The 19642-nt window shown below is 43.3% G+C and overlaps 1 long non-coding RNA gene across 1 annotated transcript; it reads left to right on the top strand.

Moving 5' to 3' along the window:
• The first annotated feature begins 6053 nt into the window (after positions 1-6053).
• LOC111851650 (uncharacterized) lies at positions 6054-16357 on the top strand. The gene is made up of 4 exons (XR_002840063.2): positions 6054-6490; positions 13432-13598; positions 14445-14529; positions 15862-16357. It is a non-coding gene; the product is annotated as an uncharacterized lncRNA (long non-coding RNA).
• The last annotated feature ends 3285 nt before the right edge of the window (positions 16358-19642 follow it).

Genomic DNA, 19642 nt, shown 5'->3' with positions numbered 1-19642 from the left:
ACACAATTCACTTTCTAGACTACGGGCATAATACTCACAATGACCCCTACTGTCACACCTGCTAGGAAAGCTCACCTTATATGATTGTTGGAACATCCATCTAGATGCCCAAGAAGGGATAAAACTGGAAACTAAAACCTGGATAAATCTCTAGACAGCACAATTATAAGTAAACTAAAACAGTATTGCTTGCAAATGAAGAAACATACTCATTCCAATTCTAATGTTACTGAGATAAGCAAAACTCTGCACCAAGTCACGCAGAGAGATCAAAAGTGACCTGAAAGAGGATCTGAGTCAGTCTGAGGCCAACTGTGAGAAAATGCCGGCTCTGAGACCACCCTTATGGACAGCAGTGTCCATATGTAGCCAAGAGATTACATAACTACACAATTATGTGCACAGACATGACAGAAGTGAATGAAAATGCCAGAGGCTGACACAGAGGCTGCATCTCAGCACCACAAACAACAACCATCTGACTTTTGCTACCTTAAGAGTTTGACGCTGACCTTCAACACTTTCTGCAATGCCTCAAAGAAACCTCCCCCCCATACACACAATTAGACCCACAATGCAGACAGAGGGGGGAGCAGTCAAAAAATTAACACAAACTTTCATTTAGTAATAAACGATCACCCACTATAATGGCCAAGAACTCAAAAATCACTGACCACTAATATGAAAAGACTGCTGCTAAAAATTACCAGTGTTATCTTCATCTGATATTCTGGGATCAGTTTTGTTTAAATTTTTCCATGTTTAACTGATTCAGTCAAAAAAGTCTATCAAGCAAATAACATACAAGACACAAATTCAGTTTAAATGGCAATGTGTTTTTCTAGCAAAAGCGGAAATGCCGACAGAGCAGTCATGCTGTGCAGTCTATATTCCTCCTTCCCTCACTACCCCCCAACAAATATGCACCAAGAAAAGCCATAAATTACATGTCGCCAGTGGCCAAGTATTCATGACCCGGCCGATGAAGCGGGCACATATTCTGAGGTCTCCTGTCTCTTGTTTGTGTCACTCAAAGGAATACGCTTCTGCTCCCGCACAAGAATATGACCATAAGAATGCATTTAATGAAAGGTCTCCTCAACATTAGGTGGAGGCTTGTCTCATTCTACCCTGGCCTCCTCCGAGAAGTACACAGAACAAATAAATCCTAGCAAATGTGTTTTTTCTTCTCTTTTTCACAGTCCTTAAAATGCTGGGGGGGTGGGAGGGGGAAGTCTCGGTTTAAAAATGTCTGTGTAAAACACGATGCTAGACAATACATCAGGGACTTCAAACAAAAGCAGAACTGTGAGGAAATGAAAATTAGCTACTGGCTTTGCAGCACTGAGCGACGGCAGACTCTGCCTCGCAGCGTCGGCCAATGTAGCCTCAGGTTTTAAAAGATGCTGCTCTGGCACATCGGCTCCTTCAAACATTGCCAAGGTCGGAAGTCAGTCATAAAAAGCTGAGTGCTGTCTTCTGGCGTCATAAGATAAACATGCCCAGACTTCAATGGCCGTGCCCACATTCTGCTGAAGCTTGCTTCCATGACCCTAATGTCCATTTTGTTTTCTTGTGCCCTACATCGCGCTGATACCAAAATGGCTCTCTTTCATTTTCATCCCTCTTCTCTGTTTTTGATATACCAATCTCCACTCCTTACCTAAATAACATCCCCGTTCCTTTCTTCCATACCCATGTCACAGAATTACTGACTGTCTCCCTGCCCAAAATGAGTCCTGGAGATGAACAGCACTAGATGCAGTTCAGTGCCCTGAACTGCAGGCTTAATTTTATCCATGCGAATGAGCATCCTTTAATCTTGAAAAAAAAACTATGAGGGGAAGAAAACCTTTCCCTTAGGGTGCTTTTCCACCGCACCAGGTACTGTACTTTGGGTACTTCCATAAAGTACCAAAAGTATGCTACTTCTTTTGTGTCGGTTTTCCACTGGCGTAAAAACTGGTACCAGCACCAGATGACATCATCAGTGACCGCCCCTGACTGACATCATCACAAAGCGCAGCACGTTATTTCTTTCGCTGAATTCTGTTATTATGTTATTATTTCACTCCTGTTATTATGATCCTTCACTTTCCTGTAGTCCTGCTTAAGTTTTCTGATTTTCATACTTTTTTATTTCGAGTCGTGCCATCCAAATCCCACTGGATCTGTTCATCTGACCATATGGCGATTAAAGCCTAAGTTTCCTCATTTGTCCATCCTTCCATTTTACTTTTTTATATTTTTGTTTGTACTGCTTTTTATTTCATTTCTCGCTGTTCGCTGTGTGTTTCAAAAAGCGGTTGTATTTTGTGTTTCAGCGACAGGCTATTTGCATAACCAATCAACAGCAAATATGTTTGCAAGTCCTACCCCAAAGCACCGAAGTACCAAAGAAGTACCCCAGCTGGTTTGGCACTTTCGGTACTGAAACTTTCGGTACTGGTACTGGACCGGAAGTTAATGGAAAAGCGAAAGTACCTAAAGTACCTTACCGAAAGTACCGTACTTTGTGCGGTGGAAAAGCGCCCTTAGATGTCACAATTGAATGTGTCTATGTTAATCTGGGTGTTAAAGACCAGGCAGGTCATGCTGTTATGAGCTGTACACAACAAGAGGTCAATCAACATGTAATTGACTTCAATGTACACAGACTTAATGGAATTTAAAAACCGACCTCACATACCCAGAAATATTCTGATTAATGTCTATTAACTGATTCAGAGTCCCATTCATAGCACGCCTCTGTGGTGTCATTTGAGGTTCTTGACAATCCCAGCTGGGCATGGCGAATAATGCCAGAGCCTACAAATCCAATCCAAAACAAAAAGCCACCTCCAATTTAGGAGCCACCTCAAGATCTAAGCATCCTGAAATGTGTGGGACTGGCACTCAGTGCTTTGCTACATTTTTTGGCACCAGCAGAAAGCAGACCGATCATACCTGTCTACATAAATGGAGGTCAATGTCACAGTACAAAGAATATAGTTTTAACCACGGGGTCACTGCGAGTTCAGACAACCAGTCCACAAATTATGCTATCTTAAATCTTTTTTATTTATTGGGGTGAGTCTACCCCACTTGCATGACTAAGCTAGAAACTACAAAGTTATGAATGGTGTATGAGTCACAATGACCATGGCAGAACAGTGACTATGATGACAGAGATGAAGACTAAGATGACAGGTTCTGAGATGCATGCCCAGCACAACAAGATCCCTTTAGAGTCTTACAGGCTCAGGCCATGGAGGAAATGCACAAAACGTACATTAGCACCAAGGCTTCCTAACATTTGTCTGTTCATAATTAATTTCTGCTCAAAAAACACAGGAAATGTAGCATTAGCACCAGATTAGCAAAAATGGAATCAGGAAACATGTTGTTATTATATTAATATAAACAATTTTAATGTAAATATCTTTTGTTCTTTTCCCCTTTAATGACTGGCGTGTCTTCTGCCATGCCCAGAAAGAAAATGGAAAGAATAACAATGCTGCATGACTTCTGCTGTTAAGATAAAACATCCTCCACTAGTGTAGACTTCATTTAACCAAGACAAATGTGAAATCAACATGATATGGAGAATAGAGAATGGTATTTAAACACTTCTGTTCATCTCTGAGCTGTATATTTTGGAAGAAAAAAAAGATTCATTGCTGGTACTTAAAACGGCTAACTAATGGTTAAACCCAGGGTATTCAGTTACCTGTCATGACCTTTCACCTGTGCTGTTAACAGACATGTTGCTGATCATGTGACCTGACATCAAACAAAGATCTTTTTATACATTCCCACCACTACTCCGCTATGCATATTCATTAAGCAAAGCATCATCAAAATTAAATGTTTATTCAACTACAAGTATGTATTCATCAAGAGAACGATTCAAGGTAAATAAGGGAGTAACTTGAGAGGAACTAATCAAGTATGATTTTTTTTTTAAAACATAAATATGCATTATCCAGAAGAGCATTTGCTAAGCATTTTAAACTGAACATGGTCCATACTGTCTACTTCATTTATTGTCTCAGTAATTGTGAGCCCACCAAAAATCTAAAACCAGCTTGACTGCTGAACAAAGAGAATTCCACCATGAAATGATACAATCTCTGGTTCTGCTAAATTTTGTTTAATGTTTTCAAAGGAAGCTGGATTGCTTTTCATTTCACGTACCTTGGAACTAACCTTTTCTTGGTTTTATATAAACCTGATGTTGCCAGGAAGACATTTATCTTCCAGTTGTTCGTGTTGGAGGTCTAGGGAGAGTAAAAATGATCTACAATTTCAATATGAACACCCAGCATGTGTGACTGATTGACAAACAGAAGACAAAAAGTTTGACCTTTTAAAACAATCCAGTCTAGTGACTTCTACTTTAAAACACAGGGTCTCTCTTACCTGTCTCCTTTCCTCAGATTCCCTCAGCTCCTTCTGTGCTAAGAAAAGGTACAAAGAACTCACGCACAACAGCAAGAAACTCAATGCAAACGTATCAAACTACTATTTACCAACAGAGAAATATTGTATTTTATTTAATAAGTATAATTTCCTTTAGATTTGACAGGACATGTAACATTTAATAAATATTTCTGACTAGCCATTGCTAATAGCATCCCTAAAAATGCCCTTAATCACATGGTATCAAAGGAATGAAAAGAAAAAAGGATACAAATGGTAATGATTGCTACATGCAATTTTGGGAATTCACAAGTTGTCAATCTCCAAGAATCCAAGAACTTGCGGTGTTCTGGCACCTTGTCTGGGTTACAAGTCTTGCTTCTCCTTCATGCAGCTCTCTTTGAAGCCATTCGTTCAACTTTTGTTTTAAACCAGGCACGTTTCCACTAAATTGCAGGTGCAATCAAACAACTGCCTCATCTCCTTCAGGTGCAGTTTGTTTATAAAGCCTTCAGTTCTTAGCAGCATACCTTTTTGATATGAATATAAAGGATAGGCCTCACATAGATCTTCTGTACCTACTAATGAGCCATTCTCCTAGATGGTACAAAGTTATTGGAAAACAATCAAGCCATCACTCCTGACTTGGAGACATGCAAACTAATTAGGGAATATAGCATAAATATGGTTCCTGCTGCAGGCTGGGAACCTTTCAAAGACCTCTTGGTATCAGAGCCAAGAGAATATTTTAAAACTGGAGTTTGTTCTGAGGCACTCAGTGTACAGGTGTGGAAGTTGTACCCTTTCCATCATATACAAACTTTTTTTCTGAGCTTACAGGTCAGTCCTGCTCAGCCATAAATATCATTATTACACATTACATTATGCTGCATATGCTCATAATTGCTAACCTTAACATCCATGCCCACCATGACCATGTGCTGGATGAGGAATTATAGAAGATGGATACATTAGAAAGAACATGAAGGAAGACAGCTGAAAGTGTGACCACTCACACCACAACAGCCTAACAACATTATCTACCTGTTGTTTTAATCACAAGTAGATGTAATGCAGAAATTCTGTCAAGCCGTGAAACAGATTACTAATAAAGGGTGATGTCTATAAGCACGTGCTCATTGCGAAAGAACATGATGTAAAGATTCAAATACCGCAGCAATTCAAAGCCATAGACAAAAGATGAATTCTCATTTGACTCCTCTATCAAGCAATAAAGCATTGTATAACTTCCTATAGTGGTTCAGGACACAGCCTTGGAACTAGTCACCCTGCCAGGCATAATGATACGCTTGCACTGCTTCACTAAAATGTCCAACCTGTACAGATAGGTAAAACTTTCTAACTAAGAAAGGTCCTTAATCCCTTTCACTTCAGTGAAATATGGAGTTGCACAAGGGGGGTTGTCAGAACGCATTAAAGCTGCAAGGCCCTTTAGATAAAAGAATGATTAAAATGATAAACTTGTGGGATGTCAGGCTGTGGCTAAGGCTGAAGGAGCTCGGAATCTATCCTGCGGGACCGTATTCACAAATTCCCGAAACGATCTCTTTGGGCACTCTAAGCGGGGGTGCGCTCTCTGACGTCTTCTTTTGCTCTAGCGTTATCTGAGGAGTAAATTGGGCTCTGAAGGATTCACGGTGTGTACGATGTATAGTTTTAAAAGAAACAATAAAAGAATACGAAATGAAACAAGCGTAGCCTCTCGGCTGCCCTTGTTTGGGCTGAAAAGGCAGTATTGGGTTATCCCCCAGTGTGAGACAGACTGACTGACGGAGCGAGAGAGAGAGAGATGTGCGTATTCATTATATGACCATTTACGCCGTGGAAAAAACCCTTCAGCATTCAGCCTGGAGCTGTTTCATTTTTTACCTATGCTATAGTGTATGAGACAACCTCCAAGTTAGCTAGCATCTTAGTACTTCAAAACACATCATATATATTTAGAAAAACACCTAATAACTAAACCACCGGTTCCTTTCCCCGCCTCACCTGAACGTGGCTCCCATCTGCTTCTGTCCACGAGCAACGGAGCACGCGGCAGAGCGCGAGCAATCGCGCCATTTTCCAGGTAATTACAGGTGTTCGTGGCGGCGATACGGGGCACAGAACGGCATTCGCCTTTCCATCGATTTCCCATTTCATCTGCTTTCACGATGATTTATCAGCGGCGCTGACGCAGCGAGACTAAATACTGCTATTGCTTTGATTGGTAATAAAAAATAAGGCGAAGACGATTACCTCTGTGGCTGCAATTTGATTTCAAATTATTTACTTTTCTGCTGTTCAGGTGACGTCCTAAAAGCACCGTTATTTGAGGCGAACTTGCCACATTTATTTTTAGACACTTTTTTTCTTTCAAACTTATGAACCCCTGTCAGTATCGGTTCACAAGTACAGTCAACGGATTCATAAAACGGCGCCCACCTGCACGAGCCCCTCTTGCACATGTGTAGTTCAGTGCTGACGTAGACGTGTGATTTTTTATAGATAGATAGATACTGTATATAGACATAGATAGATAGAAATATGTTTATTACTGTATACACCCTTCACCAGAAAAAAAAATCAGTAGTAACAGTCATGAGTCAGTATAAAAGAAAATGTGTCTTTTTTATTTTCTATTTGATGTCAGCACTGTCAGCCACATTTCACCAGGGAGGAACTCCATTAAAACATCTGTGTGGGGACCCAGAAGCAAGTTTTAGGAAACTGTTGTTGACAGCCATTCACAGGGGACATGTCTCTCTCAGTGTCTGACTCTGCTTTTGTGATGGAGGGCAGTTTTTTTTTTTTTTTTAAATTTGACGTGATGCTGCTCAGTCCAGTTTTTCGAGATGAAAGGGCCCAGCAGCCTTTTGTTTTTGGGAGAGATTTTCATTTTGGTCCAAGCAAAACGTTGACACTATGCATGACACAGTGAGCCCAGCTAATCTGGAGAGAAAACCTTTTGTATTAATAAAATTTGCTTTTCTGTGCTTTTCACAAGCCTGGTGGCTGAGGGCTGGACCATTTACCGGATGAAACCCTGAGCTTTGCTCTTGTACATTGTGAAAGACAATCAAGCCTATTTGTTTCTGAAAAAATATCAAATTAAATGAATAGGTAAAAAATAAATTTATAAGCAAAGTTGTTTTGGATAAAACAGGCTGCTAAGAAATCAGTATAGGTAATGCATTTTGCATAAATATATATCAGGTATACTTTTAAGGGAAGATCAGCTGCCTAAAATGATCTCATTCACGCTATCTCATTCAGTACTTATACAAAGTATTTTTAAGCCTTTTCTGAGCCAAAAATAGTCTCCAGAATGAAGCTGAAGTAGACACCAGGGGAGTATGTGATTCTGTTAGGCCCCCACTTAGCTGGGTGCTAGCCACTGTTTTAGCGCCTGGTCCCACACTGGCAGCAAATCATGGCACACCGATTGTGGTGGCGGTCAGACCACTGCTGGGGATGAGAGTTGTCTGTCAAGCCGTGAGTGACACAAAATCAGGAGGGCAGGGAAGTGCAGAAGTACTGGAGGCCTGGCATGGCTCGGGCTACCCTCCACAGTGCATCTCTGCCGGTGTTTGGCAGCCAGTGTTAAGAAGCACTGCATCAGCTGTCGTTCTGCAGAAAGCGCGTCAAGCTATACATCTTGCTGATACTGCCCTGTCAACTCAGGACGGAGGTTTATCTTTTTAAAATGACATTCTTACCACTACGTTTCCCACAAATCATGAGTACTGGCGGCATCCCCAGTGACACACCAGTCAATTTTAGGTACAGTGAGAAGCCAGGTTTGATCTCTGTTGTGCCACGTTAGCTGTCCATGGCCATAGTGCCGGAAGAATGCAAAATATTGTCCATGTTCGATTGTGTCAGTACAACGGCAGGATCCCTCCTTCCTACGGCTCTCTCCAGTGACACCTACAGTTAGTTTGGTGCTCAGGGGCAGAATCATTTTATTGTGTCTATGTCACTGCAGCACATGGGGTTCCTAACAGGGAACACATCAGAGGAGGTCTGTGTTAGTCTTCACCCTGAGTCACCAAGGCTGTTCTCTGTCAAGGGGGTGGCCTTATGGAAAACGGGAGTAATCAGCTATTCCAGACTGTGAGGGAAAAGAGCAAAGACTGGCGAGATTGTCCTCAGGGTCTGACGGCCATTGTGCAGCATGGGGAAAATAGTTATGTTCTGAAAGAGGAGACAGATCAGGGAAAAAAGATAATCCCTGGCAGGGATTGTTTACAGAGAATGAAAGAGGACAGGCAATTCATGCAGGCTGGGCTACATTTCTCAATTTCTACATATTTTCCAGCATTTGTTTTTTAAACAACATGTTTCTCAGAAGCATTCATTTTATTTGTTTATCACAGGGTTTGACAGTGGAAGCCAAAGTGCTTATTATTCGTGTTTACTAACTTGGGGCTATTTTATGTGAAAATAGAAAAATTATGCATCAAAGAGTATAACTGGAGCACGCAGTAACACCGAAGAGTAATCTGGTAACACAATTGAAAGTCAATACGGAAGCAGGATTATATGTAATAGCAAACGAATGCATTAAAGTGTATTAGCTCAGGCGAGGAACAAATGTGGCAGGATTGGATAGCTAAAAGGGCATATGTGTAAGTAGGAGTAGCTGGGAATTCTACAATTTACATGTGATCACGTCAGAGTTACGATGTTGGAAAGCGCCTGTCACAGGTGTCTTTTCCACCACGTGCACTCAGCAGTTAGGCGTGGTGATTAGTGCTTGGCATGCCCTATGGATTTATATCCCTCTAGACCAAATTCCATGAGAGTGCATAACGGGTGCTTTGGGTTAATGATCTCTGGCATACGGCCTTGGATTGGCTGCACCTCATGGATGGGGTGGAGAATGGAAAGCCATGTTCAGGGAGCAATAACTACAAGTAATTTATATAAGCAGTTTGGTGTGGAAATATTTGATCTCCATCTGGGAGCTTTAAACTTAATTATTGTTCAGTGCACTGCTGTGTTCATTTTTTCATGTCTGGCCATTTTTAATATCTCTGTTGTTGTTTTTGTAGCCCACTTCTGAATAAAAATATTATACCGGTTATCGACACGGATATCTATGTTAGACCAGTGATATGGAGGTATTTACAGTTTTTGACAATACTAACAGAAGTGCTTTCATTCAGCTTTGTAAACATTAATAATCTTTTCATAAGATTTTATTCTGAACCAGTTACAGGTGAAGAATATTGAAGAGACACTCTTAAACGGAATTAATTTTGTTTATTGTTGTCAATTGCTTGTCGTAAGCACGTGCTGATTAATTATCCGAGTGCTTGATGTGATTGTATTGAATTTCCTCCAAAGGTTAATCTCGTTACTGAGCGATGTGGGGGCCGAGTGCGGGACACCCGGGAGTTTAGTTTTTTTTGTGCTTCGTGAGGCAAATGAGGGGGATCTGATTACACCGTCAGCGAATTGCGGTGCGGCGGCTGTGCGGCACAGCGTGAGGCCACGCCCCGACCGGGCCTGCCAGCCGGCTGCCTGCCGTGCTCCCTGCCAACATGGAAGTAAGGATTCAGCGGGTACGCCTGCAGGGTGGCGAACCTTCAGTGCATTAAAGCTAGAGGAAGCCTGTAGCCGCAGTCCACATTTGAGCACCTGACCTTTTCAGAAAGCCTGTTTCTGATAGGGTGGGGGGGAAGGGGCAGAGCTAATCTCTCTTGTCTGATTGGTTCAAATGTTTGTCAGTCAGAGTGCTGGTCTGGCAGGCAGCAAATGGCTTTAACAGCAGTGTGAAAGGGTCCTTCACTGGAATGCTAAGTGAAGAGAGAACATTGAAAATCCTTAAAGACAGTGGCCTTGTAATCCTCCACTCTTGTATGTTCAATTTCCATTATTATGGCTATAAAATATGATTAATAATGCGAAGCAGATCAAACATTGACGGCAGTATCATCTTGGTACCTTTTGTGAAAAATTGCCAACTGGAGGGTTGATTAATTAATTGAGACAAATTTTTATTTTATAGTTTTCTACCAGTTATTGAGGAGTGATATGGATTAAAACATCACTTGATTAACCGCTCTACCCAAGCAGAGAGGGAGCTCTGGGAAGCTGTGATTGTCACCTGGTTTGGGGACATGCGTACACAGGCACACGCAAAGGGTCATGAGCTCCGGCTTTCAGGGCAGCACATACCGGTAGATCCGTTACACCTTCAACGACTCTCCAGTTTCTATGCTAATTTATTAATATGGCAGCTAGCTTACTTGGTATGAATTCACTCACTCACACACATTTTCACATGTTCACCTGATCAGTTAATATACCATTCTGACATCCATGCACTCGCTGTATTCCATATTCATTCATTCATTCATTCATTCATTCATTCATTCATTCACTCTGTTGAATCAGGCTTTCGCTCATACATTCACATGCAGGTTCATTTCTTCACACAGCGATTCACATATCTATTCAATCCTTTACCCATTCATTGACATACTTATGCAGTCCTTCACCCATTCACTGCCATCTCATCTTCCCCCACATCAGGAAACTTGCATTTGCTTTGGGATGCCCCACCACCCATCAATATCCTTTTGACAAACATGTTCCACATGCAGATTTCCGAACAGATGATAGTTTTAAAAGGAACGTGCACTTGTGCAGGAAGAAAGACAAGACCAGTGTAGCAGAAATTCAATAAAAACAAGACAGATGGGTCGTGGCTTCGTCAGCTAGCGTATAATTAAGTGGCTCTTTCTCAGGTCGCTACTGTAGAAACAGAAGTGTGCAATTTTCTCTCTGCCTCCTATAATCCTCCGTCAGCAAGTATACAAGGAAGGGGAACGAGTGGGGCTTGGCCACCCGATCCATCCATTACTTTTGTGTAGCATTTCTGTAACATCAATGCCAGAGTGCCAGCTCTCCCAGTCCCCAGACTACTGACCAGGGTTTTGTCTTTTCCCATCATGTTACCCTGTTGTGTCTATAATTACCATATATCCTGTCTCGATCACCCTTATGTGGTTCACCTGTGTTTTCTCCTATATAATTCAGCATCTCGACTTTGATCCTTGTTGAGTGTTTGCTGACCTTATTCCTGTTCCTGGTCTCTTGCTGCAGTTCCTAGTCCCCAGCCCTGTTTCTAGTTTGGCTTCCAGCCTCCTTGTCACGCGTTTGCAGTTGTCCCCTGTTTAGGGCTTAGCCCAGTGGTTCCTTTGTTCCCCTTTAAATCCCCTCACACCTGCATCCCTGCCGCTGAACCTCTCTGTGCGTCCTGGCATGGATCCCGTGACAACCGCACATTTTTATGACTCGTCAAAAAGTGTTTTGCAGTGATCAACGGCAATATTTCCAGGGGCAAAATAATCAAATAGAGGGAACCAAAAACAGTCCATATTGGAAAACGTGAACACTACCCCCTGCCCTTTAAAAAGCCATACTCCAGGCAATAGAGAGACACAAAAGACATATGGTTAGATATAAGTGTGTAATGCAGCTTCCAGAGTATCAATATCTTGTGTTTGTTCTCTGGCTTCACTCCATCAGTCACGGCTGTGTCCACAGTCGTCCTTTAATCCGTTTCTTTTTTGTATTTTTCGGGAGCGCTCTGACAAGCCCAAATCTCGGCCGTTTGATGCCGCTCCCTTGCCCTCACTGCACTCCTGTTTATGGGCTGAGGAATGAAAGGCAGCCATCTAAAGTTTTTTCCCCACTATCGTGAGAAGCCGTTTGGCGCCGGGGGAAGCCACGCATTCCTGTCCCTGACCATGGATGCCTGTTCCGTGTCCCTGCAGAGCCCTGCCACCACGCGCAAAGAATTTGCCCTTTTCCCTTGCTCCCAGAGCGATTAAAATGACGACAGGATTGATTTGCAGGCTCCGGAACAGAACCAGAACGGTGTTATTCAAGACGGGTCGTAAAGTCGGGGAATATTGCGGCCCTCTTCTAAAACACGTGTTAAGATGTCATTTCAGACCTCATTTCACCTAAAGGAAGCTTTGCCTCACATATCATTTTATTGCAGTCACCCCCCTCTTTTATTACAGTATTTACATTGCAGGGAAGGTTTCTTAATTACATAAATAATTTATCGGGAATGTGAACAGGGGAACGGGGGGTATAAAGAACAGATTATTGGTCGTAATCTGGGAGAAGAGCCAGAATATCCATCAGACGCAATTACGTGGAAACAAGGAAATGATTTTTTTTTTTCCCGTCCATTTAATACCAGAGCTGTCCTAGAGCTTTTGTTCATAGTCTCAATGGCAGCATTGTGGTCTAGGTTTAGATTGATGGGGTTTAGAACCGGGTCGGCGTGCAATGCCGTGGACCTGGTGTAGCATGGTGCCGAGGCAAGTCAGCCTCCAGAGCTGCCGCACCGTGAGTTACGGTGCCTCACAGGGGACATTTCAGCACCACGACCTCGTAATCTGCCCACTGATCTCATTTCACGGAGTGCCGATATCTAACCGCGAGCGAGGCAGCACATCTAACCAAAGCCGTCATAGCTGACAGCCTCCCCCTGCTAACCCGGCAGACGCGGTGGCTAGTTTGCCACCAGTGTGCTTGTCGGGGTCTGAAGGAATTCATTTCCTGGTGGCAGCAAGGCCCCGACTTCGCAGCTAAATTATATTCTATTTGTCATAACTGAGTGAGCGGCCCTCAGCCCAGTGTCTGTGCCCCATACATCCTCTGTGCGCTAAATCAAGACAATTACTCTTTCTGGGGTAAAACGGGGTCTTCCGCTTTTGTAAATAACAGGCTTATAAATGGACATTGGGATGACATAACCGCTATGACTTATTTGATTATCCGAACATGCCGCAAGTCAGAAGTCAGCCGAAGTTACTCTCACCTTACTATCTGTAGTTCCTCTACTGTTGGTCTGCATGCACATGAATGGGGTTCCATAACGTAGGACATTAGGGATCCTGTGTGGGCTTCTCAAGCGTGAGTCCTTTAGTTAAGTCCATGAGCCTGTCACAAATGCAAATCCTGCAATTGTCATGCTAATTTAAGCAATTTTTTTGCCAGGCTACACTGCACCATCAGGCTCCTTTGGGATGGGTTTACACAATCGATACAAAGCTGAGGTTTTGACCTTGGACTTTGATTGTTACAACGCACAATGACTTCCACCAGAAACGCCCAGGTGTGTCGCGTGTCCATGCGCAATCCCAGTTGCCCAGTTGTAAAACGCAGTGAGTACCACCCAATGTCGGACCCTCACCGAGGCTCCGTGTGATCACGTCAGCCGCACAGTGATTGGTCAGAGACTTCAGGTTGACGATGGTTTTTCATTGCTTCTGAAGAAGTGAACAATGACTTTGGCGAGGCCTACCCTCCCCCACTCCACCCTCCACCTCCCATTAGTGTTACCTTAGCCAAACAAATCTGTCAGCCAATATTGTTTTTTTTTTTCAGAGAACATTCAATATCCTGCACATGCTTCATTTTGTTTACAAATTTACCAGGGAAATGCTAAGACACAAACTGGGAGGTAATGCATCGCAGGGAAGGGGAGGCCAGTGAGACAGTTTTCCAAGACAGTTAATAGAAATGTCTTATTTCCCCCCAAGAACCTTGGCGTAGTCTATTTAAATCCCTGACATATCACATCTCTACGACGTATCATTACCAGCAGAGGCATAGCAGGGTGGGGGCAGAGCTGCAAGCGGCTGTGTAACATAGACTGAAGCCACCCGGAGCAGCTTTGGGGCCCTAACTCCCCCCCTTCCCTGGGAATGGTGCAGGCTGGCACATTACTCCACCTTAGAAGGCTAAGGCTCACCTTGAAATGCCTGAAAATGAAATCTGGAGATCGGAATCACATGCCCTCATAGTCGGGAGGGAGGGTTCCCATCTTAGTGAACAAACAAAGCCAATCATGGGGGGCACGGTTTGGCAGCCCTCGCTACAACCAGCAGGGTCTGTGTGTGTGTGTGTCGGGGGGGGGGCCCTCAATGTTGTTTCCATAAGTCGGTGTCCGGTGCCACTCGCCGGTCCTTCTTGTGTGCCAGTCACTGCCACTTATCTCTGCTGAGCAGGTGTGAGCCCTCTGCTGCTGGAATCCTGGATGTGTCAGGCCAGGGCAGGGGGGACATGGGGGGGACACGGGCTCCGGGTGTCGAGGTAAGTTTCACATTCTGCAGATCAAGCGGTCACTCTTCCAGGCTTCTTCTCAGAGCTTAATTGTGGATTTACATTTTAAATTAGCCCCCCCCATCCCCCTCTCATCTGTAGAACAAATCTAAATCCTCTCCATCCAAAGACACTCTCAGAATGTTATTAACCGTCACCCGTTATTGTTGTTGCCCTTCTCTGCCGCCACTCCTCCCCCCTTACACCCAAAATTCAATGAGGACGGGGGTCACTGGATGGCACCAGCGGTGGATTATGTTCTCATTTGTTGCTATTAATGCACTGGAAGTGGATTCCTGCATCCTTGATGCACGCCAATGGGCAACGTGCCCCCTTTGAGTCATGGTGGCCTGTGCCCCACCCACAGCACAGTGGACAGAGGGCACACACACCATCACACGCTGGGTTCAGAGGACCAACCGGCAGGGGCGGGCCATTGAGGCACTGGCCCTCGCTTAAAGCTGATTGGCCACCAGAGCACCCCTCTCCATCGTCACTCACCCATTCAAAACATATCATTCACTAATGATAAGGTTTGCACCACTGTATGAATTATTGCCCTTCTTATGCCCCCCACTCTATTAATCCCCCAACCCACCGCCTCCCATAATGAGCTCCCATTGTTCTTTCTGCCACTCCTTTCCCTCCATCCCTCTGTCCTCCTACTGAAATGAAGCATTAATGTGAAATGAAAGCTTCCATATGCAGGCCGTCACTAATCTGGTAACCCTCACAGCCTCGGGGGCAGGTGAAAGTTGGCGCGGGGAGACGTGTTCTCACCAGGCGCCACTCTTAGCACTTAGCGCTTAGCAAGGTCGGCCACCTACGCAGCCTCTGAATGATAAAGAGGTGCCAGCCTAGGAAATGTATTCACCGATGACTTTAGTATAAGGTTGCGTACAGTTCAGCGCTCTATATGCTAGCCATCACTCAACGGCTGGTGTGCGGCCTTCTCTCCCACAGCTCCCTGAAACACTCTTTCCAGATTTTCAGATGGCAAGCCCTCACATTAGCTTCTCTGGAAATATCTGAAAAGGGCTGGTTAATTATCTTGGCCTTTTTTTGTACATGAAATAATTGCAAGCTTGACACCTCAGGACACGTCGAATTATTTTCACAAAAGAGGCTTGTCCAACCAAGCCAGGGGTAAAAAACATTCGCTGGATCCCTTCATTTGATCTTTGTAGGCAGATGGAGACCTTTGTGCAAACCACGTGGTGCTTTGAGTGATATTACTGGCCTATGTGTGCGAAACCCATCCTCCAAAGTGACACAATATGTTGGGAAGATTTCGGCTGCAAATGTTGTGCTTATGTTTTTCAGGCTCTGGGATCCCAGTGGTGATGTACATCTACTGTACTTCAAAGCAAGGTTCCAATGCGTCTGAGGATAACATCACATTTTACAGGGGGGTTAAAGGCCAGAGTACAGTATCAGGGAATTCCACTAGGAGGGCTTTCCTTTTGGATCTATTAGATGGACTTTATGCCTGGAACGATCTGGGAAATATCCACGGGAAAAGCTGGAAGACAAGCAAAGCAGACAGCCTCACTGACAAGGCATTTACTGCTTGAAACTCTTTGTCCAACTTTTTATGATGAATTCCCCAATGACCTTAAAACATGCTGTAGCATTTCTCACCCTTCTGGGAAAACTGTGTTGCTACATGTGTTTAACAACACGCAGGGAAAGCGACTTTGTAATTTAAGATGCATTGCATGACAAAGCAACAAATAAACAGCAAATACCCCAATTAATATGTAAAAGTAGCTGCCTGTGTCAGAGGTCTATATACCTATTAAAATCAGTTTTTCTTTCACTGTTTTGTCACTTCTCAGAAAAGCTTTGAGATGGCCCTCAGCTGGCCAGTGTTGAACGATTATGATCCTTTGCCAAAGATGGTTTTTTTATGAGTTCCAATGACATGAAGTGGTTGCCTGGTTACATTTCTCATTACCATACTGAATGCCAGAACAGGTGAACAATGGCATAAACAGACACGACGATGACTCGGAAAAGGTTGATAAGACCGCATTTTCTCACAATGTAGCATTGGCATGGGGTTTGATCTTGTAGCTTTTCTCCATACGATCAGAAGGAGCTGGAATTTTATTACTGAATGCTGCAGAGCTTGCTATTTTGGTTCAGTTCATTGACTCATAGGCACGGGAAGATATTTTGAGCTCAGCGTACTGAAAGCAGGAACAACCAGTAGGCTTTACAGAAGTTCTTTTGCATCATTGGTAGCTATTTACAGCTAACAATGGTAGTCTTTTTGAAGAAATAATCAGGATCAATAGTGCCATTATTATGAAGTCACCTCTGAGCCACTGCGAGATAATGAACATCATTTTTTTCAAAAACTAGAGGCATGGGCACACTGTGCTACTGTATTCAGACACCGCATTACCACCAACAACCAGAGGGGGTGCTGAAGCACCCTCAGCACCCCTACATCCAGCGTTACTGCATTTGCTGTCTGAAGGTAAAAAAAAAACACATAATGGGGATGGAAGGGCAGGTCACACAAAGTCATTTGTAGCCCATTTTTCAAATCACCGTCAATGGGAGCCCACTGTTCTGCCCAGCCCTGGCTGTCCCGAGCCATTGTTACAGGAACTGGCAGGCGGTAAACCCCAGAAGCGACATGGCATCTGTATGTTTTAAAGAAAAAGTTATTAGATTTTAATCACTTCAGTGCTGGAGTGACAGACCGTGTTGGGCGGGGCAGCAGAGGAGGCCGCGGGGTCGTCCCTGGAATGGACGGCTCTCTAATTAAAAGTGGGAACGGGGCCCTTCAGAGTTTCTAATTAGCCTGGAAAGTCTCAAAAAACGGAATACCTGAACAACATAAATCATTATGGGTGACTTGGCACTCTTTTGATGTGAAGCATTTTCTATTAATATGTCACCCTAATTAAGTTTTTTTTTAATGCCAAGACTGACTGAAACATTAATGTCATTTCAATGTTGGCGAAAGGTCAGCAGTCAGAGTTCACTGCTTCCTACACTTTGGGGGGGGAGGGTGGGGGGTAAGGTATGGGTAGCCCATGGTAACCGAATCGTGAAAACGGGGCTCTGATTCATTGCCGAGTGAGGCTAAAGGACACACTCAAAGGTTAGGTGATTTCGGCAGCTGCAAAACATGCAGGGAGTGCAACAAGTGGCCAGTAGGGAGACCAGAGATAACATACATGCTAGTTGAAACTTGATAACAAGCTACAGGAACCTAAAATGGTTCTGGTTCCTCATACCTGAGATATTATTCATTACCACATTTAATGGTGATATTTTATATCGTTTAGATTAATATTATTTGCATATATTCCATATTTAAATACTTGGATGACAGATCTGAATGTGTCCTTCATAGTAGCCAAATGTATATCAAGCCTCACAACTAAATCAACTTATGTCTCTTTATGGCATTTATAATGATCTTTTCTTAAGCCACATTATTTTTAATCTAATTCTCCATGGAATAAATAGTAGTTTCTTCCATTTCAATTGTTATTTCAGTGATTTTAAATACATACTGCACTTTACACAATATTTATGTGGAGGTTTAATTGGGTCATGCTGCTGAGCACTTGATATCTAGGTCAGGACAACACAACTTTTTCTGGAATTAATGCAGAAGCCTCCATTGTTCATTTGGCTCAGGTTTTGTCTTTTGTTTGTTTGTTCACTCAGAACGCCACACTGGGCAGGGTCTTGGTAGTTGCTGATTCGGACTGATTGGTAACCAGAGACATAAGGACCACAGTCTTCAAATGCCAAACATTAACATCTAGAGGAGCCATAGCAGGATGGAACTTGGTCTGAAGTTTCAGGTCTGCAAATACCTCTGTCTTTGTTCTCCATCTTCATTCAATTTCAGATACCCTCAAGACAAACTTCATGTATTTATTAATATTTTATTTTTTGTGTCTGTATATACAGGGGTTGGACAATGAAATTGAAACACCTGGTTTCCTTTTGCAGCCAATACAGCATCAATTTGTCAATTTGTCGCTATACCTCTTGCAGAAGATGATGCTGGTGGAGGAAAACATTTCCTAACTCGCTTCTCCGAAACACCCCAAAGTGGCTCAATAATATTCAGATCTGGAGACTCTGCAGGCCATGGGAGATGTTCAGCTTCACTTTCATATTCATCAAACCACTGTGTCACCTGTCTTGCTGAGTGTATTGCTGTATTATCACCCTGATACACGGCACCACCTTCAAGGTACAATGTTTGAACCATTGGGTGAACATGGTCCTCCAGAATGGTTTTGTAGACCTTGACAGTGACACGCCCATCTAGGACAAGTAGTGGGCCTAGGGAATGTCATGATATTGCAGCCTAAACCATCCCTGATCCACCCCTGTGCTGCACTCTGGGTACATAATTTGGGTGGTAAGCCTCTTTGGGGCTTCTCCACACTGTGGGAGACATAGTGAAAGTGGACTTATCTGAGAACAATGCATGTTTCACATTGTACGCAGCTCAAGATTTGCGCTGCTGGCACCATTCAAACCGACGTCTGGCATAGTCACAAGTGATCAAAGGTTTGGCTATAGCAACCCAACTATGAATATTGACCCTGTGGAACTCATAAGAAACAGTTTTGGTGGAAACAGGAGAGTCAAGGTGTGCATTTAATTCTGCAGTGAGTTGTGAGTATTTTGGATATAATCCAGGTTAGTACCTGGACGTCCCTTTCAGACAGCTTCCCTTTGCCTCCACAGTTGCTCCTGTTGGATGTGATCCATCCTTCGTGGTGGTAGGCCGACCTTGCCCTGGATACTGTGACTCTCAGTACACCACAAAGACTTGCTGTCCTAGTCACAGATGCACCTGTGAGACAAACAATTGACCCTCTTTTCAACTCTGATATATCTCCCTTTATATTGTGTGGATTGCAATAGTTTACGTACAGCTGTAGACGTGAAACCTCAAACACCAGTGTTTCAGTTTCATTGTCAAACTCATGTATATTTTTACAATCTGTACTCTGGGTCTAATGCATTTTCAAGTGGAAGCTTCACAAAATTTTAAGAAAAATCTGAATCCACAACATCCTCTAAATATGCAATTATCAATGAATTATTAATGAAC

This window comes from Paramormyrops kingsleyae, chromosome 1 (assembly GCF_048594095.1).
Source record: "Paramormyrops kingsleyae isolate MSU_618 chromosome 1, PKINGS_0.4, whole genome shotgun sequence".
In the NCBI taxonomy this organism is placed as follows: domain Eukaryota; kingdom Metazoa; phylum Chordata; class Actinopteri; order Osteoglossiformes; family Mormyridae; genus Paramormyrops; species Paramormyrops kingsleyae.
Note: the sequence above shows the minus strand (reverse complement) of the source record. Positions and strands in the feature narration are given on the sequence as shown.